We start from the raw sequence: 27,018 nt of genomic DNA, 5'->3' as shown, positions 1-27,018 counted from the left end.
TTGGTATTTTTTATTGTTCAGAATTTGATAAAATATCAGTTGAGGCTATACCACTACGACTCTTCGCATGTTCTTTGTTCAATAACCAAGGCACTTTATTTTGTGAAAAAAAAGCAGTGAGCAAATTTAGATAGCACTTTTGGATACCTCACAGTTATTGATGTTAATCTGGCACCTGGTGACAATTTTATTCACAATTTACTCCATATGAAGGCCAAAGGGTTGACCCTACGCAGTCATTGCAAAAAAGGTTGGGCTTGATTGTGATTTCAAGAATATTGAAACTTTAAAAGGACATACATTCATTTAAGACCCCCAAAAAGTTTGTCCGTCCATGTAGAACAAGTGCACGAGGAGGCAAGATTATGCAAAGTCTGATGGGAAACATTATGTTGGGCGTAGGACTGGGGAAAGACTGAACCCAAAGTTTGTAAAGAGGTTAAGTTAAATCTGTAGGAGGAAGTTTCACGGTTTGGGGAATGTTTTCTGCAGCAGGAGTTGGGCCTCTTGTACAGCTACATTGCAGAATGCAAATGCTTATGTTAACCTCCTTCAGCAACATTCAATACCTTCACTGCGATTGTCTCCCAATCAGCTGCAATTTTCATTTAAGACCATGCCTGAGCTGATAATATTGAAACAATGAAGTGACCAGCCCAGAGTCCAAATCTATACCCCATAAAAATTCTTGGCAACACAGTAATGTCTAAGAAACCCACTACCGTTACTGAACTGTGGAAGAGACTGAAGAAGAATGGACCAAGATCAAACCAGAGCAGTGTGGGAAACTAGTGATGTCCTGTGGGCGCAGATGTGCCGATGTCATTCAAAGCTGTGGCCTCTACACTTCCTATTTATTTTTTAGTCCTATTGTCCTAACAAAACATTGTTGAAATCTTCTCTTCCGACACAGTGGTTACTTCATGCAGTGCTGTACTAGCAGCCACAGCCAACAGTATTTCAGAATAAATCAGGTATTAATAATTGATTCTGGAATCTTGATCTCCAGTATATGTATGTAGCTACCTATCGAATCATCTTATAAGGGAGAGATGCACACCCCTAATTATTACCAGTATTATCATTTTAATATTTAAGTAATTCAACGTATATAAGAATATTTTGGTCCAAATTAAAAAATCCTGTGTGATGGAAGGAGAATTACTCATTTTTATCAAGCCAAAGGTAACTTGGAAGTTTGTGTGGGTGTTCTGCACTTGTCTTATAATGAAAAGTGACAATGACCTGTATAATATTATTCAACATACATGGGTATAATTTGATTTGCCAGTATAACCCCTATAATAGCATTGATTAATTTACTGCATTATTTTTCTAAGAAAGATAGAGAAACTTTAAGCATGTTGTACAGTACATTTAAGGACAGGCTGTACTTCTGGTGAAAAGATCCAACTACATGCTGTCATTTTTTTTGACAGTTTCACTTGGGTGACAGGTTCCTCATAGCAGCTGGCAAAATGGCATTAACAGTGGGATGTTCACAAGGTATTAACCAGGCTTATCCCGGCAGTGTCTGATGAGCTCCTTATCCAAGCCATCCCGCCCTGTGATATATATTTTTTTCCAAAGCAATTCCTGTTTCATGAGGATCTGGGAAAAAATTAAACCACCATTAAACACAAACATTCATTGAGCTAAATATGGGACTAGTTGCTACTGAAATAAGAACTTCAAGCTTCCAGAAAGGTGGCTGTTTGGATGTTCACTGAATTCCTTTCAGCATGTGAACGGATTCTTCCTCTACATGCACTTATTACTTTATTAGATGATTCATGCATGATTCATCCTGGAACAGTAATATTTATGCGTTGAATTCAGCTTTACCGGGTAATTGCACAGTAAATAGTCATTCCAAACAGAGAAAACGCTCCCTTTTTGTGTCCTCTTTAGGACCTAATGAGTGTTTGTCATTTGTAATTACATCCTCAAGTGACACACTGACATTCTTGCATTCAGTAAATTCCAACTGTCACCCAAACTTTCAATTCAATTCACCCTCAAATTGTATGTCAGCTTTTGTCAGTACAATTCAGCTTGAAGAAAACAAAAAAACAACAACGTACACTGCTACTTTATATGCTAAAGATTTAGTCTAGGTAAGAATGCCTTATCTATATGCAAATGATAAGTTATCAACTTCAATAACTGTTGAACGAGGTGTCTCCAAACATAGTATTGCCTTCATTTGTCAGGCTGCCAGGGTGGCCCAGTTTTTAATGCAAAGCGTTCAATCTTGTGGGAGATGGCAGCAAACACAGACGAATAGCCCACGGAAAAAGGAGAAGATAGTTAAGAGCACAAAACGACAGAGATGATAATGAGTCTTGTTTGTGTTGTCCACTTCATCTTTATAGCAAATGATAAACCAACGAGTCAAAAGCAAATGAAAAACACTTCTGTAATGCTAATTGAAATAATTTCCCTGTGCAGCATGGGGAAGTGTGTTATTTTACAAAATAAAAGAGTGAAAGTCTGTCCTTGAGAGGATCCTGAGATAGCAAACATCATACAATAACCATCTGCAAAGAAAAACCTGGCAGGCATCATTTTAAAAATAATTATATATATTGTTTATTGTTGGTCCACTTCATAATGTACAGAAGTTATTTCGTATGTCTCCAGGGCAGCTCATTTCATACACACATGGCACAAAAAAAAAACACTGCTGAGCTTGAAATTTAAATATGGAAATCACACTGATACTTAATTCTGTTCATATAGCATCATCAGGGTGTGTGTGTGTGTGTGTGTGTGTGTGCGTGTGCGTGTGTCAGTGTTCGTGGTATTTGCTGCATTTTTATGGGAATCGTTTAGGGCTTGATGGCATGGCCAGAATTTTGTATTCCAATATACAGTAGGTCATATAATATCTTGATAACAATATACACTTTTGTTGTTGAATTAGATACTTGACAAATTGGTTAATTCTATTAAAGTGTAAGTCCGGCCAAAATCGTCCCCATGGTCTTTTTAGGCATAAAAATACATAAAATAAGCATTCGAGAAAGTTTTTTTTGTTTATCAACCATATATGGATAAATCAGAGATAAACACTAACACACCCATAGGGCTAACACGGATTAGCTTGGGGCGGTGTGGGGAACGCATCTAAAACGGCATTTTTAACCACTAATTTGCTGAAAATAGGAGTTTATTAAAAAAAGGGTAACGTTAGGTCACTATAGGTCAGTTGGTTGCGTTAGTGTCCAAGCATCACTAGACAGCAAGATTGAACACTCACACATAGCAAGCGAAATATTAGTGTTTATAAAATGCCATTTTGGATGAGTTCACCATACGGCCCAGAGCTTATCAGTGTTAGCCCTTTGGGTCTGTTAGCATTTCTCTGGGATCCATACTTTTCCATAATTCTCCAACAAAACAAAAAAAAAACTGTCTCGATGGCTTATTTGATGTATTTTCATGCTGAAAAAGACCATGGGGTCCATTTTCACCAGACTTACACTTTTAGAATTTTAATGCAAAATGAACATAACACAGTACTTTCAAGTGAAATTGACTATGTTTACATGCAGGCGCACAAATAGTGTGACTTGAAAACAAAACTGCAATCTTCAAATGATCATGGCTCATCTTTAGCTGGGGGCAGCAGCTCTAGCAGGGGACCCCAATCTTCCTTTTCTACCTGTGTCCACTATGGTGTTCTAGGGTTACTGCCTCTTCAGGCACCTTAGACCGGTGGTAGTCGCCCCATATAAAGATCATGAAGATCCTTGAGGCAGCGGCCGCGGCCGTGGGTTCGACTCCTACCTGCGGCCCTTTGTTGCATGTTCCCCCTCTCTCCCACCATTCCTGTCTGTCCTATATAATAAAAGGCTTAGAAAACTGCCCAAAAAATAATCTTTAAAAAGAAATACTAAGAAAAAAAATATGGACTGGGGTTGACTCCACATGGCTCTTCCAGACAGTACCCAGTACATGAAATACAGATGATTTTTCAAGGTACTAACTTGCATGGACAAATCAAATCAAACAGTGATTACCACACACAGAGAGGAAGAGTGACTTCATTCTCTGCTCAGAACGCCATTAATCCACTATATCTTTGCTGTACATAGCAGATATTTGTTTGCTGCTTTATTAATGCTCTGAATGTTGGGTACTGTTCTGTTTTTAAAATAAAGGTTAAAGACAACAGATTGCCTTTGTGTTTTTATTGGAAGTAACTGAAATTGTGAAAACAGTACTGGATACAAGTTAAGTGAGTGTACATATCAGGAATGGATGAAGAGTGATACCAAAGCTTCTGTGAAAAATAATTAATACATCAATGAAGTAAAAGGAAAAAGAGTACAAAACACAACACTTATTCAACAATGAATGTTGCTGTCTTTTGCTGTGAAAAGAACTGTCATGAAATATAAAATAAAAAAACCTAAACTATTGAAAATGTGTTGACATTAAATATGAAGCAGCATTTTCACCTCATCATTGGCTACCTTTTTTAGATCCCATCACCTTGTCTGGGACATACAGATTCAGTGTGAAGGTGTAGGGACTGGGACGCCAACATACGCCTGCTGGGAAGAGCCTGGCTGCGTATTCTCCCATCTGCCCGCCTGCAGAAACTCCATCCATAAAGGCAAATTGTCAGAAAAATCCAAAAGGAAGAATCTCTTTTTTCCCCAGCCTCTTTGAATGTCAGGCAGTTGCATATATCTAATACACTTGAAGGCAAACTGCTGAGATCCAACAAGTCTGCGGCAGATGATTTGAGCCTTAGAAGCCCTAAGAGCTATAGTCCTTATCTGGTCCTCTTTCCCCCTGCAGACGGTAACTGTATGAACGTCTCCTCCAATCGTCTCTGCTGCAAACGCTCTTATCTCCGCTTCACTGCATACCTTCTCCCTGCACTCACAAAATTGAGCAACTGCATGTTAACGGTTTCATCCCAAAATGTGATATGTGATATATCCATTTGAAGGAAAAGGGACTTGATATTTTTCCTATTAACACATATGATTGTATCACCTAAAATATTACTGTTTTGTATGGAAAGGTCAAAGGATGGCTGGCGACAATAGGAATGTTCCCAAAAAACATTTTTTCTCATTCAATTTGGAATAGAAGAAAATTTCACAACGTGGAAAAAAAACCCATCATAGATATCATAGAGTTGTGCCATTACACAACCCTTCAGAAATGTTGTAAGAGTTCAAACAAGAACAAAAATCAATAGCACGAGGGAGATTAATGTTTCAAAGTTTTGCAGCAGCTTAAACAATAATTTTGTTCCAGTTGAGTACCGACTTAAATTCTCTGCTTGCCTCCTGCAAAGGTTATTAGCAAAGGTAGTGTTTATCATGGTGCTCTCTGGCAAATAAAACAAAGGGAGAAATGTGTTTGTGCTTGTAGTAGTGTAACACACTACATCACTGTAATTGAGTGTATGCAGGCAGAGCAGGAAAAGATGTTGAGTGGTCACACTAGTGCTTGTGTGAAACACATGTACTGCATATGTGTACACATACAGTACATCTCATTCACACCTGTACAGTATAGAGCTCAGGGTAGAAATTATATTAACTCTATATAAGGCGAATAAGGCTACTCAATTTGGTTCTCTGTGCTACCTCAAAGACTATAGCTAGCAGAGCCTTATTCCGTGGAAAGAATGAACAGAAAAACTGTGTGTAAATGTTACACAGTCTTGTGTTAGTGTGTGTGTGTGTATGTGTGTGTGTGTGTGTGTGCGCGTGTGCGTGCGTGCGTGTTTGTATGTATTGCACGATTGCCTAGTTGACGACACCACGGGTTGATTGGGAATTTTTGGGCAGCGCCCTTAACTCCCCTTATACCAGCTCAATCCTGCCAGCTGTGTGGCTCCCTCTCCTCCTGGCATTGTGTTCTTTGTTTAGTTCTTGTAGTTTGTTTGGATTATTGCCTGTGTTAAAGTAGCTTTCTTTTAGTAGGTCTATTATTAGTTTAACCCTTACTTGTACCTGTTATGTTGAGGCAGTGTAGTATCAAACAATAATATTAGGGCTAGTTTTCATTCTAGACCCAATGAGGAGACTGCTGATATTTACCAGGCTGATTGCCGGACCAGACCTGTAACATCTACCCCAAAAAATTACACGGAGTTATATTTTTTTTGTCATCACAGTATGTTAAACCGGTAAGTAACCATTACAAATTGGGTTTACAGTCATTTCAAGTGTCTCTGTTTGATTTGAACCAAAAAATTAAAATAACAAAGAAAACCCTCTGAGATCTCAGGTTATAAAAAGTAAATTGTACGAAACGTTCAAATGAATAGGAAAAAAATTATAAAATGAGTGCACTCAGTCCTACCCCCCTCTTAACAAAGACTGTCCAATGGGGAGTATTGCCAGGGGGGGGGGGGGGGGGTTTCTATGTGAAGATGAGGATAGAGGGGTGAATGACCGGAGTAGCAACCAGGATGGAGATGGAGATAGACGGATGGCAGCAGAAGAACCAAGCTCCCAAGTGAAGGGGAAAAAAAACAGCCCACACAACCATGCAGACAAGTACTTATTGTGTCTATACTTAAAGTCAATTTGAATGCATTTAAATAAAATTACTGCTTTCCTGTGTCTACGTTACTTTTTAACTCCTATTTCTTAACATATAATGAACTTGTTATATTCATCATAGCTCAGTGAACAAAACATGAATTCACATTTAGCATTTCAAAATAATTAAACTCCGTTTTTAGCATACAGCTCGTATTATTTACATAAACCACCTTCATTTTACAGTTCACACAGTAAAAACACTTTTTTCCCACTCTCGTCAGCTTAGCTGCATGAATTTTTCTTACCGGGGCCTACTGGTTTAGCACCACATTAGCCTGCACCGACCGGCCATAAAAAAGGTTTACACACAACAATGAACTAGCAGCACAGTATTCATAAAACAATTAACACAGGCTTCAATATTAATAGATCATTCAGACCGGTTCAAATCTTTCCCGACTGGTTTTGGAGAGTATTCAAGGCACTCAGTCACTCAAGTTATTTTTGTAGCACTCTGTTAGCATGCTAATATATTGATTTCTATTGTTTACACAATTCACGTCGTCCTACTCAAACTTGCGGCACACCGATGGTCTCTTCGGTCTCTCTGTCTTCAGTTCCTAACTTCTAACTGTTAGTTTTTATTTATCAGTTCAACTTTTTTTGCTCTTTATTCTCTTCCAGCTACTTACACAACCACACCAGACATCGGTCGAGAGGGACTCGCAGAGATCGGCGCTAGGGTGAGATGCACACTCCTGTCAGCTTTTCTCTCACCGAAAAATAGCGCATAACAACTGCCACCTAATTTCAAGAGACAGTTATGCATATTAAGGTTTGTTTATAGGAGAGGATATTTTTACTGCTCCCCTCTCATGAAAAAGATACTAATTAACTTATTAATTTAAAAAAAAATTTGATTTTAGAGAATTAACAACATGATTCATTCATATACGGATAATTGACTACAAATACCTGGGGTTTAACTAACTTTGGTCACATTAACATTTACATTTTGCTGAATGTGTTACCATTTTAGTTATGTTGTTAAATGCGTGTCTTTGAAATGATGTGTTGGCTTCTATTTTGTTATGGTCCACGAGCTGGCTATATTATTATTATTATTATTATTATTTGATGTTGAAATACTGTTAAAACAGACTAACAATGATACAATTCTGAGGCTATAGTCTTAATGAATATATCATAAAATAATATTGTTCCATAATTATCAGGGTTCAATTCAATTCTCCAAAAGTAGAATAGGAGGCAGAGCCTTCAGCTACCAAGCTCCTCTCCTGTGGAACCAAATCCAAAGTGTTGTTCAGGATGCAGACACCATCCCCATATTTTAAGAGTAAACTAAAAACTTTCCTCTTTGATAAAGCTTACAGCTAGGGCTTACGAGCCCTTAGCTATGTTGTTATTGGCATTCAATTTCTCTTAGTAGTGTATGGGGCCTAAGCTGATTTTGTTATGCTTAATGATGCTGCCATAGGCCTAGTCTGCCGGGGGAAAATCCTGTTCCTGATACTCTGAGCTTCTCTCCTCTCTGTCTGTATCATCCATGTCTCATAAATGCATGTTACTTATTCAACCTCTTCCCCAGAGTTGTTCGTGCTTTGTCGTCTAACAGGTCTCTGCTGATCGCCGTGGAACCTGCTGCCGTGGTCCTGTGTGACACTTCCTGCGTCTTTTCTCTCTTTCTCTCTTCTTTTCTTCCTCCCCAACTGGTCAAGACAGATGGCTGTCCTCCATAGAGCTCGGTCTGTTCCTGCCTATTATAGGGAAGGTTTTCGTTGCCACCGTACTCTACGGGGGAATTGCTGGGTCTATGTAAATCACATATAAGTCATAGAGTGTTGTCTATACCTACTCTGTAAAGTGTCCTGAGATAACTTTTGTTATGATTTGGCACTATAAATAAAATTGAATTGGATTGAATTGAATTTATAATATGAGCTTTGTGGGGGTCTCTAACATCGTGGCCCACCCCCACAGGGTAGATACACTGACTTGCACCTTTGGATCAGCTGACAACAGGCAGCATCCGGTACTGCCAAGATTTCGACAGCCTTTTCAGAAACTTATGGGAGACGTCACTGAGACTACATCCATATTTTATACAGTATGGTTCTAAAGGTGTAATTGGATTACCCAAAGTTTACGTATTTTAGTGAATACAACTGCTGTTAGATCAGGAGGAGGACCATACTCTAGCACTGACAGAGTCCTGTTGTGGTAGGTCTGGCTCAGCAAGATTACCCACTATCAAACGGTAAAGTGGGTTTCACATGCTTGGTGGGGTTAGCTTTTTACCTTTAATCACATTTGATTCACTACATTTGTGTGATGCCCCCCTTAGCTAAAGATGAGTCACTGTAATAAAAGAGAAGGATTCTCATACATAAATACTACAAAAAGATTTGACACATTCATTATGTCGCAAGAAATCAATTAACAATTCACACATGGGCCAAAGGATTATAACTTGGAAGATGACTGCATACTGCAAAAAATAAATAAATAAAGGAAATATCACTACGTTTATATTATATATATATGTAAAATTAAAGTTGAAATAGCAAAACCATTTGTCATGACTGAGGCCCAGCTATTATTATCCAATAATTTAAAAGGTATTTGTTTACACAATTGTCGTTATTTCAATTCATAGCCAAGGGATATTTAAACCACCCTGCCTGTTTCATCTCTCTGCTCTTTGCCATTTTCCCCCTTAACCCCTCCACCATCAACCTCCCATCTATGGCTCCCAAGGGGGACCTCCAATTGGCTGTGATTTATAGGGGCCTATGCCTATAAATCTATCTAATCGATGGGTTCAAAGCAAAAGGGTTTTTTTAGTACAAAGAGCTTCTGCAAGATGTTGTGTCACATTAAACATTGCTAGTACAATTTCTTCCATTTTATGTAGTCACAATAGTTTAAATCACAGCATGCATGCAAAATAAAATGAGTATATGAATATGCACAGTAATTTGTTAAATGACACTAAATACTCAGATATTTGATCCATTTTAGTCCATCAATATTTCATCAGCTATAATTTCCTGCCTCATAATAAAACCGCGACATGTTGTCTCCAAAAACAAACTCTTAAACAATATGTAATCAAGCAGAATATGGCTCTGTCTAAAGCTGATACATTCCTGGCTGCCCAAACAGTGTTGCGCTTTAACACAAGGTATCTGTTTTAATGAAAAAGGCCACAAGAAGTGTTCATCACAGACCCACTCTGCAGGGTCTGTTAAATACAAAGGAACAAACAAGCATCACAGTACGCAGCAAATAAACCAATGATTGATCTCCCGGGAATGTCATGGTTGAAAACTTACTCGTACATTCAATCCCCAGACCACAACTTACTGTTCAGAGAAGGGAACAGTTCATGATACTCTCCCTTATGAGACAGAATCACCAATATTTTTATTTGGGTTAAAGGGTTAGGGTTTATATCTGCTACATCCACAGAAAAGGTTAACACTTTTTGCAGTTATATCCACAGGCACCACGCTTAATCCAATACTGGGCCTTCAATGTTGCAAAGTCATTATGTTTTCAGGATATTTTTTAAAGATGTAAAAACCTTTAACATGCTGCACATCGCCAGTAACGGATTGCCTTGAACACTTCGAGGGACTCCGAGTCACAAAACTCTGGGTATACACCAGGGCTGTGTAAATTTGTCAGTATTTGTGTGCAATTTGTTCAGCACCTTCATTTTAACATTAGCCTACAGTAACAAGTCATTTTTCAGATTTAGTATGCAGGGTTTCAGCCTTTTTTGTCGTCAAGACCCATCAGTACATTCTGGATGAGTTTTTTGAGGTAGTCCAAATTCAATACATACATAAACCCAAATAGCTACACAAACGTATCAGCCAACCTGGGGATATCACCCATCACAAGATCGTCTTCCACCACAATTGCAGTCCTTGCAGGACTCAAAGGGACTTAACTTGTATTGCTCTCAGTGACCACCATGACAAGAGCAACAACAGTGTCAGTGGTCTTTGGCTCCTCCGACTCCTGGAATATGCAAAGAGGTTTCAACTGCAAGATTAACTTGAAGAAACTAGACAGTTGCATATGTTACAGGTGAGTCAACAGTCAACAGTTACCTATTCAAGAGGCCACCATCCAACAAGTGTATTGGTAGGTCATTTATTTTGGGGATGGTTATTCAATAGCTATATCCAGGTACCGGTATGTACTCTAAAGTTAAGTAAGGTATGTATTAGCAGCCCTGTGTTGGGAAGCTGCTGGTGCTCCAGTGAGTTCCCAGACAGCATCACTGTCAATCCCTCAAAATCACCAAAATACAGTGCCATCCACATTAAAAAAATAATCTTGCTGATGGTAAAGTAATGTTTTACTTCCATCCTTTTTGATATTTTATGTTATTTTGCTGATTATGGAAAAGATCTCCTGTGATGATATTTGATTAGTATTAGAACCGGCCCGCACGCCACAGCCGCCTGCTGGTGTTTTTCACGCAAAAACTACATTACCCACAATGCAACGGTATCCCGCAAACTCACTGTAGCGCCGCAAGTGGGCCGCCCCGTCTTCAATATTCTTGTGCATTCAGGGCAGATGTCAACGTTCAGCACCCACCCCCCACCCCCCACAATAATGGCTAAACGGAAGGTGGACGATGAGAACAGGGTGTTTTAAGCTAGGTGGGAGGCAGAGCACATGTTCACGGAGGTAAAAGGCAAAGCTGTGTGTCTTTATCTTGATATTAAGGAACACATTTTATTTTATGAAGGACATTTTCTTTTTTGCTGTTTGCCTGTTGAAAATGTTTTCCTTGAAATAACTATAAAATATTGCTTTATTCATTTAATGTACAGGACATGTGTTTTCTCTTTGAAGGAAGTTTGTTTTTGTCTGTGAGCCTGTTGAAAAATGTTTTCACCTGAAATTACTGCTGGAGCCATACAAAAATATTGATTATTTATTTAATTATTATATATAATACGGTACACTGTGTTAGGTCTTGGTTCAATAGGTTATATGCAATCATTTTAATATGTTTTAATAAACATTGAACCAGTCCGGCCCTCGGCTTGTAGCAAATTTGTTTTTTTGGCCCTCTGATGTATTTGACTTTGACATCCCTGCTTTAGAGCAACAACTTGTTAAATTCCTGACCGGTGAGAACATTTACCGAGAGCAGAGGTGCCCAACCTTTTTTGACCCAAGATCTACTTTTCAAGTAGCCAGCCTCCCGAGATCTACCAGTCCAGTGACATCATCACAAAGCCACACACAGCATTTCCAGCCTGCAGTAACTAACCACACTCTTTTTCTTGTTGTCACACAACCATTAGACATCGCATCACAAACCCTCCCTCTCTCAAACACACACACAGACAAATTCCTCTCACACAGTTGCCAGTTTGTATAATGCGCTGTAGGTCAAACCCGCTCTCTCTGCTCCTCTCTCTCTTTCTCTCTCGCTCACACACGGACACACGCGCGTGCACACACACACACACACACACACACACACACACACACACACACACACACACACAAGTCAATCTGCATGATGAGCAATAGCCATAACTGACCTAGGAAGCAGAGTGGCAGTCTTACACACCTCTCTGCGCTCCCTGTGGAGCATTTTCCAGCTCAGTTTAGTATACAAACACTGTCTGCCCCACGATCATTTAAATTAAACAGATCAAAAATGAACAGAAGAGGAGCTATAAAGAAAAACTTGATACAAATCAACGCAAAATCTGCGACTATGCAACAATATCAGAAAATAAAATGTGGACTTTTAAACATCAGATCTCTGTCATCTAAAGCTGTATTAGTAAACGATCTGATATCAGATAACCATATTGATTTACTCTGTCTGACCGAAACCTGGCTGCGTCCCGAAGAATATGTTAGCCTAAATGAATCCACTCCTCCCAGTCATATTAATACTCATATTCCTCGAGGCAGTGGTCGAGGAGGAGGCGTTGCAGCTATTTATGACTCAGGCCTATTAATAAACCCTAAACCTAAACTAAATTATAATTCATTTGAAAGTCTTGTTTTTAGTCTTTCACATTCAACCTGGAAAACTGTGCAGCCAATTATATTTGTTATAGTGTACCGTGCTCTGTCAAATTTAGTCCTTAAATCTGACAAAGTAATCATTGTAGGTGATTTTAATATCCATGTGGACAGCGATAATAATAGTCTCAGTATCGCGTTTATCTCTCTATTAGATTCGATTGGTTTTAGTCAGAGTGTACATAAACCTACTCACTGTTTTAATCACACCCTCGACCTTGTTTTGGTTTATGGTGTGGAAATTAATGACTTAATAGTCTTTCCACAGAATCCTATTTTATCAGACCATTATTTAATAACTTTTGAATTCATATTACAGGACTACTCACCTCTGGGTAAAAGTGTCTACACTAGATGTTTATCTGATAGTGCTATAACTAAATTTAAGGAAGCGATTCCATCTGCATTTACTTTAATGCCTTATCCTAATATTCAAGACGCCTGCACTAACGTTAGTTTCTCTGAAATTGATCACATTGTTGACAGTGTTGCAGGCTCTCTAAGATTATAAAACAGAGGAAGTTAGCTCTGTGGTATAACTCACAAACCCGTGAATTAAAACAAATATCGCGAAAGTTGGAAAGTAAATGGCGCTCCACTAAACTGGAGGAATCTCACTTAGTTTGGCAAGAAAGTCTTAAAACCTATAGGAAGGCCCTCCGTAATGCCAGAGCAGCATATTACTCATCTTTAATAGAGGAGAATAAGAACAATCCTAGATTTCTTTTCAGCACTGTAGCCAGGCTGACAGAGAGCCACAGCTCTATTGAGCCATGTATTCCTATAACCCTCAGTAGTAACGACTTCATGACCTTCTTTAATGACAAAATTATAACTATTCGAGACAAAATCAACTCGCTTGGTACCAATTTTTCATCAAACCCAGGAACCTTACAAACTGTACAACCTGATATATTCTTGGACTGCTTTTCTACAGTCGACCTTAACAAATTAACCTCTACTATTTCAGCATCAAAACCTTCTACTTGTCTCCTAGACTCTATTCCACCTAGGTTACTTAAAGAAGTGTTACCTTTAATTAGCACTCCTGTATTAGATATGATTAACATGTCTTTATCAGCAGGTTATGTACCACAGTCTTTTAAAGTAGCTGTAATTAAACCTCTTCTTAAAAAGCCCAGTCTTGATCCTGAGGTACTAGCCAACTATAGACCTATATCTAACCTTCCTTTTCTCTCTAAGATCCTCGAGAAATTAGTTGCCAATCAGTTGTGTGAGTTTTTACATAATAATGAGATATTTGAGGATTTCCAGTCAGGATTTAGAGCAAATCATAGCACTGAGACAGCACTAGTGAAAATTACTAACGACCTTCTAATAGCTTCAGACAAAGGACTTGTCTCTGTACTTGTTTTACTAGATCTTAGTGCTGCCTTCGACACTATTGACCATCACATCCTGCTACAGAGACTGGAGCATCTAATTGGCATTAAAGGAACCGCACTGAGCTGGTTTAAGTCATATTTATCAGATAGATCTCAGTTTGTACATGTTAATGACAAATCCTCCATGCACACTAAAGTTAGTCACGGAGTCCCACAGGGTTCTGTCCTTGGACCGATTCTTTTCACCTTATATATGCTTCCCTTAGGAAATATTATAAGGAAGCACTCCATAAATTTTCAGTGTTATGCTGATGATACACAATTATATTTGTCGATCAAACCAGAAGAAACCGATCAGTTAGATAAACTTCAAATGTGCATTAAGGAAATAAAAAGCTGGATGACCTGCAATTTTCTGATGTTAAACTCAGACAAAACTGAAGTTATTGTACTTGGCCCCAAAGGCCTCCGAAACTCAATAGCTAAAGACATTGTTACTCTGGATGATGTTGTGTTGTCCTCCAGCACCACAGTAAGGAATCTGGGTGTTATTTTTCATCAGGATATGGCTTCTAGGCTGGACTATTGTAACTCCTTATTATCAGGCTGCTCCAATAAGTCTGTTAAGAGTCTCCAGTTGGTCCAAAATGCTGCAGCTTGTGTACTAACTAAAACAAATAGAAGAGAACATATTTCTCCTGTATTAGCTTCTCTGCACTGGCTACCTGTAAAATCTAGAATAGAATTTAAAATCCTTCTCCTTACGTACAAAGCTCTTATTGGCCAGGCTCCGTTGTATCTTAAAGAGCTCATAGTACCGCATCACCCAACTAGATCTCTGCGCTCTGAGAATGCAGGGCTACTCGTCGTTCCTAGAGTCTCCAAAAGTAGAAGTGGAGGCAGAGCCTTCAGCTACCAAGCTCCTCTCCTGTGGAACAAACTCCCAAATGTTATTCGGGAGGCAGACACTGTCCCCTTATTTAAAATTAAACTTAAAACTTTCCTTTTTGATAAAGCTTACAGCTAGGGCTTACGATAAGACTTTATTCTGCTTAATTATGCTGCTATAGGCCTAGTCTGCCGGGGGATAATACTTTTCCTGATACTCTGAGCTTCTCTCCTCTCTGTCTGTATCATTCATGTCTTATCAATGCATGTTACTAATTCAGCTTCTTCCCCGGACCTGTTTGTGCTTTGTCGTCTCGCAGGTCTCTGCTGATCGTGGTGGTGCCTGCTGCCGTGGTCCTACATGACGCTTCCTGCTGCTATTATCACTGTTACTCATATATACTATCACTAGTTTAATAAATTATAAAATTTGTAGCTGTATCGTAGCTGCTATTGCCACTACTCATCATTGATCATGTTTGCCACCATATTTTATTATCATTTTCATATTCTGTCACCTTAGCTGTGCTTGTTTCTACTATTTTGTTGTATTAACTGTCTTAACATATACGTTATATTCACATTACTATAAATATTATTATAGTTACTGTTAGGCTTTGCTTGCATTTCTGGAAGTGTGTCTGTCTCTCTCTGTCCATCTGTGTGTCTTTTCTCTCTTTCTCTCTCCTTTTCTTCCTCCCCAACCGGTCAAGACAGATGGCCGTCCTCTACAGAGCTGGGTCTGTCTGGCGTTCCTGCCTGTTATAGGGAAGGTTTTCGTTGCCACTGTACTCTACAGAGGAATTGTTGGGTCTATGTAAATCATAAATAAGTCATTGAGTGTGGTCTTTACCTACTCTGTAAAGTGTCCTGAGATAACTTTTGTTATGATTCGACACTATAAATAAAATTGAATTGAATTGAATTAATATGAACCAAACCAAATCACTTCCTACCTTAGTAGGAGACATGGCACTGGGAGGAGGAGGCTAGCTTCTCATAGTCATGAGTGTAGGAGCAAGGCATAGGCAGGCTGCAAGGCATAGGCAGGCTGCAAAGTGGTTATAACTCATTGTTGATCTGTACTTGGACTTGATGGTTTTCCTGTGCAAGAAAGCAGACTTAGTAAGGATGCCCCCTGGGAGGTGTTCCAGGCACGACCAGCTGGGAGGAGGCCTCGGGGAAAACCCAGGACCAGAGATTATATTTCCACACTGGCCTGGGAACGCCTCAGGATCCCCCAGTTAGAGCTGGTTAATGTGGCCAGGGAAAGGGAAGTTTGGGGTCCCCTGCTAAAGCTGCTGCCACTGCGACCCGACCCTGGATAAGCGGTTGAAGATGAGATGAGAAGCAGACTTGCACAAATACGTTGATCCAAAAAGAGCTATCAGGTTCAAGATACATCTTCTAAGATTGGGATACTTCTCCTACACCAGTAGTTTCCAGAACACTACATGCTCTCCAGGTTAAGCGGGTATTGATCTGGCTTTGATCGCAATGTAATTTTCCAAGACGAAAAGTGATTTGACACTGGCGGCAATGTCAATAACATCAATACTTGCAAGAAATGGATAACACATATAGCTGGCTACAGGCTTAAGGGATGCCAAGTTAGCCTCTCAAACTCTGACAAGATGCTCTGAACATGCTCCTCATAACATGCACTGTCAAGCTGTGTCACACCTTTACCTTGACATTGTAGTTCTGCTTGTAATTGAGGAAAGTTGCACATGTTACCACACTGCAGCCTGCTTGACATCAGCTGTGGCTTGCTTTTAAACATGTTTACTGAACTCATCATATTGACTACATCTTTACCCTTACCCTGCTGCTCTGAATTCAATTAATTGAGCTCCCCAGTGAGATCAGTGAGGAAAGATGAATCTAAAAGCCACTTCTGGTCCTCTAGCTTTGAGACTCCTGGCCTGAACTGAACACACGATCTTCATAGCAATATCCATCACTTCTTTCATATTTAAAATCTTTCCACACAACGCTTGCTGGTAAATTATACAAGGATAATTCAGGATATCTGGGAAAGATTCACTTTCTCTGCACAGTGTAATGAACCCACCGGTGCGGCCCATCATAGAAGGCGCCCCATCAGTTGTGATGGAGATCAGCTTGAAGAGCGGCAGTTTTGTCTCACTAACAAATCCCATGAAAGCATTAAAAATATCTTCACCTCTGGTGTGTCCTTTAAATGGCAAAATGGTAAGTAGCTCATCCCTGGCGCTCATGTCTTCAAAAACCATCCTGATGAAAACACACAATTGTGCCCCACCACCATATCAGTCGACTTGTCAGATTGGAGGGAAAAGCACTTACGCGTCAATATCCTTCCTCAGTTGCTTCTCCACATCCACAGCCATTTCCTCACAGCGCCTTGTAGTAGTATTGCGGAAGAGTTACACTTCTTTAATGGCCTTCACAATCTCAGTTTTAGTCATGAAAAAGGCTATTCGCTGCCCAGAGAAAGGCTTCCTTCACAATATCGCCGTCTTTGAACGGCTTCTTGTGTTTAGCAAGGACGTGACTGAGGCGATAGGAGGCAATAGTTATCCTGGGTGTTCAGTTTGGTGAAGATTGACTGCCATGCTGCATGCTGTTTAAACTCATAAAAGGAGTCTCACAAAAATATAACTTGATACCCATTCAGAATATAAAATAGTTATAAGTTATATCTGTTTTGCTACAGAATATATCTGTAACATCTGAAGCAAACTGCTTTGGATGTTTTACCGGTCTGTGGTCACCAGTGTCTTTTTCTACACTGTGGTGTGCTGGGGGGTGCAGCATTTCAAAGAAGGACACCTCGAGACTGGATAAACTGATCAGGCGGGTCAGCTCTGTGGTCGGCATGAAACTGGACTCACTGGTGATGGTGGCAGAGAGGAGGACACTGAACAAACTGCTGGACATTATGGATAATGGCAGCCCCCCCCCTGCACACCGTCATCAGCAACCAGAGGAGCCTGTTCAGTGGAAGGCTGCTCCTGCCCAAGTGTAGGACCAACAGGCTCAAGAACTCCTTTGTCCCTCAGGCTATCGAACTCTACAACTCCTCACTCGGGGCGAGGAGGAAATAAAGAGGACATAAGGAAAGGATTGGGAGCCGCTCACTGTGTAATTAATAATCTACCCTTACATACCTGGACATTTGTCTAACTTTATCCACCACTTATGTGCAATGATTTAATCTTACTGCTCATTTCTGTCATATACAGTCATACATCTTGTACATTTTCTCTACATTTAACTTATCTGTTTTTTTACACTTTCTGGATTTATTGAGCTAATAGTTTATCGGTTATCCTATACTGTATTTTTTTGTACCTCCCTTGTATTTCTGTAAGCTGCTGGAAATTAAATTTTCTTGCAAGATTCATCCCAAAGGGATCAATAAAGATTAGTCTAAGTCTCTAGTGGCCTCATTCCTTATAAGTTAGTAGTACTGTCCGGGTTTGCAGTGTAAAGGGTAGAAAATTATAAATTTGGGTGGGTTGGTGGTTGGATTCGGATGGTGTCAGTATAAAGGTACACAGGGATTTCGGATGGTGTAAGAGCTGATCCACAAATCTCTAATAGGTTATACATTGCTAAATTAAGTTTAGCATAAAGACTGGAAGAAACGGTGAACTGCTAATCACGCTCTGCCCAAAGGTAGATACTTGTAAAACCAGAAACATTTTTATTTTACACATCAAACAAATACTACATTTGAATCAGTGGAGCAGAAAGGTAGATTTGTTTATCTTTGGACAGAGCCAAGGTAGCTAATGTCAGCTAGCTTTAAAGTAAATACCAAAGATTCTATATACCAAAGATACCATACTTTCTTCTGAAATGGCTGGGCCTTCCTTGCAGCCTCAACAGCGCTGAGTATCAATTCAAGGTGGCTCGCACAAGAGATGCTCTACAGTACAGAGATTCCAGAGACTCCTAAGTGGCTGAGTTTGAAAGTGTAGTGAAGGTCATGTGCACGGCTGAAAAGTTATATGTACATAATAATAATGAACATATTCTTTTGCTGACATTAGATATTTACACAGCTAACAGGCATATTTATCTCATTTATGTGAGGTGTTCAGTAATGTTAGTTGACATTAGCTTAGCTGTGTTCACAGATCTTGCAAGACTTTGTAGCTGAGACAAAAACAGGTCATAAACAAAGTTAATTGTTTCCTCATTTTCTGTCTGAAAAATACCATTTTATTGTCAGAATGTAATGAGAGATATGGTTTGTGAAAAATGGGTCCAGTATTCACTTCAGTGATGATGGAGCAAAGGAAAAGGGTCATAATTTGTGTTCACGCTCACCTCTCCCTCGTTGATGAGCCCTCTAAAACCCTCAGCTGAGCACTGCGGTGTTGGACTTTACCCCGGTGGACAAGAGGGTCACCTCCTTACACCTACGGGTGGTTGGGGAGAAAACTCTGACTGTTGCGGGTACGAAATGGGTTTTCTCAGGAGGGTGGCTATAGTCTCGCTTAGAGAAAGGGTGAGAAGTTTGGCCACCCGTGAGGAACGTGGAGTAGACCCGCTGCTCTTTTGCATTGAAAGGAGCCAGTCGAGGTGGTTCTGGATCTTCTTGTAAGGATGCCTCCTGGGCGCCTCCCTAGGGAGGTGTTCCAGGCACGTCCAGCTGGGAGGAAGCCTTGAGGAAGACTCAGGACTCTGTGGAGAGATTATTCTCTACACTTTCCTGGGAATGTCTCGGGATCCCCCAGTTACAGCTGGTTAATGTGGCCCGGGAAAGTAATGTTTGGAGTCCCCTGCTAGAGCGGCTGCCCCTGCGACCTGATCCTGGAGAAGCGGTTGAAGATGAGTGAGTGAGTGAGGACATTTGTTATTCTCTTTCTTTGCATTCCATGGCTTGGTCCAAACATAAGAGGTCATACAAGGATGTGCCATTGAGGAAAGGCTGGTATTGTCTATTAACAAAGAGATAAGAGCACATTATTGTGTTTTCTGTTAATCTCTGTCTAAAGCACCCCCCCCCCCCCCTAAACACACACAACCACAGATACACACAATAATGCACAACCAAGGGCATGAAACCAATCTCAATTTTCATACATAGCTTAGCTTAGTTTAGTGCCTCAGATTAAAACATGCGTCCTAAGAGATACCATTTAAGCAATGCTCACATAACAATAACTGCAGCACAAGCAGAATAGGACTCATTTTACCTAAGACACGTCCTTTTCATTCTACGGAGCAAGGCCCCGGAGGACTCAAGGTTACCCTCTATCATTGGGAGAAATCATTACGGCGAGATGGGGAGACAAATCTACAGAGTCTGCTCTCTATTCCCCAGCATCGCAGCTAACCTGTTTGTTGATATTGTAATGATCAGAGCAGGTAGATGCTTCATACCTCCTCTCTACACACAATTGGCTGTTCAGCATATTTATAACACTAAAATATGCTTGGCAGCTCCCCTGGCGTTGCCCTCTCCTGCACCACATGCACTGATATGCGGCATATCATAACAGGCTGATGTCCATCAAAACGCTCACTGTTCTCATTTCTCTTAACGCTATTGCAATATTCATAGCAGAAAAGTTTCACGTTAGCTTTTTTCATGTATTATAATGCTAAATCGACAAAAATATGGACTAGTTTCTGCTCTGTGAAATACCTGACTCAGTCTGCACAGGTCTCGTGTGAGCCTGGATGCATATTGCACTGTAGTGTTAGATATGCAGCCTCTTCGCAGATGAGCACCATTCAGTAGAACACGATGAAAAGGAGAGTTGAGTTTCACATGGTTTATTTAATTCTTTAACTTGATCTTTTCTTAGGCATTGAAGCCTTTGCAATTAACAGGTCCTTTGTATTTGTTTATTGACAACTTGGCAGGTTCCTGAAGTCTGTTCATTTCCTCCTGAGAGCTGTGGCTGTGCTCTCCCTGATGCCTCCATTGATTATAGAGGCTGATAGGACCGGGACATCAGGGAGCTCATTTTATAAATGCAGCACACTGTTTCTCCGTGTGCTGGCTAGGCTCTGCCCTCTCTCAACTGGAAGGTTATGTGTGGGGTTCATAATGTATGTTTGTGTGTGTTTTTGGACTACTCACTGTCAGACAATATGACGTAGAAAAAACCAAGTCAAGGATAATCTGAGGTGAAAAACCGACTGCAGGAGAGTGAAGTTAAGTGGCAGAAAAAGAGAATGTCTCTGCTTCGTCAGTGCGCAGCCGCTGCCACCTCCACTGCTGGTTTCAACTCCTCAGACAAACGTTTCCTTTCCCCTTAATCTTTGTTCTCTCTTTACTGTTCCTTTTTTTACCTCCTCCTTCTATCCTCCTATCCCCCTCCCCTCCTCCTTTCATCCAACAGTTCAGCCTCCATTGCCTCTCCCATTCTTTATCCTCTTTCACGCTGTTATTAGCAGCCACATTAATACCAGGTGTGTAATTGTAATGATTCTCCTCTGTTTGGTAACACGGACAAGCTCCTCATTATTATATACAGTAAAAAGTGGCAGATTTAGGTCAGCAGTCATGGTGAATCTGGGAAGGAAAGCATGATGCTGGTTTTCTCCAGCAACATATACCTACAATAACCCAAACCCACACATATCCAAACTAGAGAACACTTAATCGGTACAGCATGGTTTTAAATTACTATATATATATATATATATATATATATATATATATAGTATAATCAACTAACAATAAGTAATAAAAGTCAGTCATTATTGTTGTATTGTGTACCCAGGGTGATACTTTATAATGAGGGTACAAATTAAGGTTGTCACAATACCAGAATTTTAAACTTCAATACAATACTAATATTAAAAACTAGACTTGTTACCTCTTTCAATACGACAGCAAAAAAAAAAAAAAAAAAGGAGTTCCCATTTCTTGTTTTTAAATTAACAACCTGCATACAGTGCTGGTGCAGAAATGTCACTGAACACACAGTTGATTTTCTTCCCCTTTGTTTCATCTTTGCAGCCTTGGGTTGAAAATCTGATCGTAGATATGCTTTTTTGATACTTCCTATACTATCAAATGTGGATATCCTGTTGTTTTGAAACATGTGGTTTGAAATAACTAAAGCATCAGTGCTGTTGACAACCTTGGTTGAAATCATATACTTAAGGGCTGCTCTACTAATGTAGCTGGTGGGAACAGGCAACAGAAGGTGGAGGTAGGTTGCATAATTTTTTCACAGATCGTCTGTCTTTCTTGTGTTGCAAATATGAAAAAAAAGTAGATTTTTTAAATTACCAGCTTTGAGTGAGAACTGATCACATAAAGTCACAGTGACTTGATCATTTGTTAATGGTGAGCAACTGGAATTCATGATACATCCTGTTTTAATTCATGCATTATGTCATCACGCTTCATGCATTAGTTAAGGATTACTTATGGGTTTTTTTTCCCGTTATTGTAAAGTGTAGTGAGATTGAAGTATGAAGCAACTACTTGAAATTGTACATAACTAAAGTGGTGTTCTTTGTTACTCTCTGTTGATGAAAAAGGAATACGTTAACTTCTGCTTGGCTTCTGCTGTATGTATTTCTTTCTTGATAATAATACCTGTAGCTGTAACAGAATAAATATTGGAGTGTTGCCCCACTGTCATGATAGTATGTATTTAGTTTAGAATTCCATAACCTGAATTGCTGGTGAGCAATTCCAATTATCTTAGCAATACATTATTTAGTATAGAGTATTATAGTGCAGTATTCTGAAAAGGTTTCTATGGTGAAAGTAAATGCAAGTCAGCCCCGGTCTAAGCTTCAGCATAGGTCTTGCTCCCTCCCTTGCCGAAGGGATTCAGCAGCGCTTCAGTTGTTCATCCCCGGAGTTGGTCCACTGCACAGCTCCATTTGTAGCATCAACTGTCTGAATGCACAGCTTGTTAGCGGCTCCAGGCCAGTGAGCTCACTGTGGTGCAATGGGGACGCAAGCAGGGAAGCAGCAGGCCCACCAGCACCGCTGGCCCAGCTTTAATGACCATCATGGCAGACAGGTCGTATACTGGTTGGGGAGAGAAAGAGAGAAATGGGAAGACAAATGCAAAAGATGGACAGATAAAGCAGAGGCAGTCACAGCAAGACACATGTTCGATTACATTAAAAAAATAAAGTGGGGAAAAAAACAGACATCGATCAAAAGACTGTCCATCAAAATACAAAAGGAGAACTGTCAAATTGATGCGCCCTGTGGGCTAAAGGGTACCGAAGAAATACTGTTAATGCTCCAGGATCGGAAGCATGAGAAGTCCTTGAGAATAATGAGATTGAGGATTTCATGCATCAATCCCAAGTTACTGTACCTGCATGAAATTGGAGTTCTTAAAAGAGACATAGGATTGTGGATTTAAAGAAGAACAATTAAAGCCCCTGGGGTCAAAGATGGGTGAAATATTGTGAGTTAATGCTCCAAAGTCAGATTTACATGGCATATTGTTAGATTTTTAGCCACACTAGCAGCATGGCTCGGTCAATGTCAGTTGGTCCCCCCTACAGATTCAGATGTAATCACTCCACTGCTTCACCTACCAGTAGGAAGGCAGTTATCATCTGCTCATATGGCAGGCCCTTTAGCATCACTTTTAAACTCTTTGGGAGTGCTGTTGTGAATCAAACAAAACTAATGCTATTTGTTTAGGTTTAGACAACAAAACTAGTTGGTTAGGTTTAGGAAAAGATCTGGTTTGGGTACAGAACATTATAAGAAAGTAAAAAAGAAAAAGTCACTATGGGTTTTTGGTCTCACATAAGAACTCCACTCTCCTGAGTAAAAGTCTTGTGTGTGCTTGCGCAAGCTACACCACAAACTTCCTGCTTACAGTATGTGAAGGTTTTGGTCTTTAATACGCCCTACCATTGTAACTCTTAATGAAACATCCTCCTCGACATCTTAGCAGACAAATCCTACAGACTTCTCCTGTAGTGCCATCATCTTCAGAGATCGTAACCAAGGTACCACAGCCTTCTACACCCTCCTCAGAAATGACTACGCCTGCAGTGGTCATGACTAAGTAATGAGAATTTTTTTTTGTTCCTAAATTTTGGACCAATTTGAGTGAGTAGAGCCTCTGAATTCAATTCAATTCAATTCAATTTTATTTACAGTGTCAATTCATAACAAAAGTTTTCTCAGGACACTTTACATTTATGGTTTACATAGACCCAACAATACTCCTTGAGTACACAGAATTGGTCAGTTATAGGTGGAATTATGTCCACACAGGAAGACATACAAATTGGATAATTTTCTTCAGGCAAGCAGTGGATAAAAATACCAAATATTTTTTATACTTTTTTTTTATAAATAGAGAAGCTTCTTTCTGAACTTGAGCATAAAAACTGAGGTATGAGTCAAATAACACTCCCAGGTTTCAAGTGCACATTAATTGACTGACCAAGGTTACGGATTAGGAGGATGGAAAGTACCAATGCAATCACCTCATATTTACTGTTGCTTCGTTGCAGGGAACTGTTGAACAAAGTAATGAAATATTGTTAAAGCAAAGGCTATTTGTTACGCCGCGGTGAGGTTTGTCCTGTCTTTGGGTTTTTGTCTTGTGAATTTCCTGTTTTATTTTGAAAGAAAGCTCTCCTCTCATTTCAGGTCACTTGCCCTTCCTCTTGTGTCACCGGTCTGACGTCATTCCCTGATTCCCGATTGTTTCCACCTGTGGCTCCCCTTACCTCAAGTCTGTGTCTTCCCCCCTGTTCCGTGCCAGATTATTTCGTACCTTGTGTCGAATGTATGCAGCGTTTTGTCCCAAAGTCTTGTTCAGGCCTTCGAGTTCTTTGTTTCCATGTTCAGGTATTTGTATTCCTTGTTTAGTCCAAGTAAGTTTTACGTTTTTGAATTCTCTTGTGACATTTGTTTTTTCCTCCTGGTTTGAGCATCCTTGTTTGATTATTTTGCTCACTTTGTTTTTGGTTATTCCTCCTGTACGGAGTGACTTTATTTAGAGATTTATTTGTTAACTTTGCCTTTTGTTTTTTTCCTCCTGGACAGAGCGTCTTTATTTTGTTCTTTGCTTTATTACTGGCGACTTTTGTTTTGTTCCTCCTGTGCGGAGTGATTTTTTGTTTTTGGCTTTTTCTCTGTGCCACGTTCCTGTCGTCAAGCTAATAAATTTAGTGTTGATCCGCGAACCTCCGCATCTGAGTCCTCATTACTGCCTGGGTCTGACACTATTGAATATTAGTATTATGGAGGGCAGCATAGGCCAGTTTCTTGTTCATGTAAATGTATCTATTAATTTACAGTGTGCTGTGAAGCCGGAACCTTACTTCTTGCAGTATGTCTTTATTACAGATATCATTCCACATGTTCCCCTCACATGTTCTTTTGAATGAGGAATAATGGTTAGGCAACAAAAGATGGTTCTCCCTCGGAAAAATCCGCCCATTACTATACAATGTGTCGTGGCCTTTACCACGCTGCTCGCCATACATACCATTCCTTAAAAGGAAACATGTTTCTCCACCGACTTACAAATGTTGGATACGTGAAATTTTACAATGTCTTGGTTAGAGAAGTTAAGGTTCTCACAGAAGGAATCTTTGATAGCATTCCACCAAACTTGGGACCCCTCTTATTAGTAATAGTCTTACTGTTATACCTGATGATGCTGAAGATGCTTCCTAATACATGGAAGGAGAGACCCCCCCCCCCTTTTTTTTTTCTTTTTCTTGAATTACTTGAATTATTTTTGCTATTAGCTATAGTTTTTTTTCATTTTCATTTCTCTATTTCTATTTTGTGATAGTGGGATTTAAGTTGGGGTTTTTTCTTTTTCTTTTTCACTTTAAGGCATACGTGCTGATGCACTATACATTCTTCAGTTTTTCCTCAACAAAAGGTCACAAAAATAACTCTTTTGTGCCAACTTTATCCGTAGTGTTCAGTAGAAAAAGGTCCTTGTGAATAAAATGCAGACTAGTTGACGGACAAAGTGGGATGAAGGAATTGAATTCAATAAAAAAAAATTGGGAAAAAAACATGGTTTGGTTTAGGCATCAATTATACGTGTTTAGATTTAGGCAACAAAACTGCCTGGTTAAGTGTCCACAGCAAAACTTTGTGCAAATAGCATTGTTAGCCCTCACAACTTGTGGCTACCCCAGCTGGACCTTTGTGAAAATGGTAGCTGCTTCCAGAAAGAAAACCAAAGTGGTCATCAGACACTGCATCCCTGTGTATTTCAAACCCAGTAACACACTCAGACAGAGACTAGTACATCCCAAGGACAGATTATCACACACCCACAAAAGCAATCTGGTTTGTGCGGTCCAATGCAAAGAGGAATGCAAAGATCTCTACAGTGGAGAAACAAAACAACCACTGCATAAAGGCATGGCCCAACACAGAAGAGCTAACTATGCAAAAGTAAAGAAACCATGGCTAAACAGAGGAGGAGGTGTGAGACACCACTTATCTCCAATTTACAATGCTGCTCTTTCATCCCTTCCCAGGAGATTCAACAATCTAACCGCAAAGAACAACTTTTCACAAATGGCCTCCTGTGACACCAACGACTGTCATTAAGATTCAATAGAGCACTAACAAAGTCAAAACCTACTTCCCACCAACACAAGCACAAAGGGTTCCAGTGACATCATCGGCCTTGTGAGAGGTTAAACACTGGATCTCCACACCAGTTAGTTGGACCAGTCCCAGCCTGGTCAGTTACGTACATGAACTTATGAAGCCTCTTGGATGAGCGATGAAGCGTCTTCCTAAACCATTAACCAAGTCCAGTTGCTTTTGACTGAAATTGCTTTGGGGATAACGATGAGCTGGACAAATGAGAATATTCACAGTTTTAGCTAGGGATGGTAATCTAGAACCAGCTCTAGTTTCCCAAACAAATTGGGATATGTACTGAAATGGTATGCCTCTGAGCAGTTTATTAATGCTGGAACAAGGAGACATGATGAAGAGAATGAAACAGTTAAAAGTGCGGCGTTGTTATAAGGGCACCACAAAGGCAGGCTTAGTGATTTTTCCTTGAAAAACTTAAATAAAAAAAAAAAGCTGTACAAATATTCTCCCATTCAGACTCAGAGATATTAAAACAGTTGCATTGACACTGAAAACTTTTTTCCACATAGAAAATTGATCTTGAATCATAAGGTAATCGATAAGGAATCAGACCAGTAAACAGGATCGCTACTAG

The sequence above is a fragment of the Echiichthys vipera genome, assembly GCF_963691815.1.
Source record: "Echiichthys vipera genome assembly, chromosome: 2".
Taxonomy (NCBI): domain Eukaryota; kingdom Metazoa; phylum Chordata; class Actinopteri; order Perciformes; family Trachinidae; genus Echiichthys; species Echiichthys vipera.
This window is presented reverse-complemented; position numbering follows the sequence as displayed.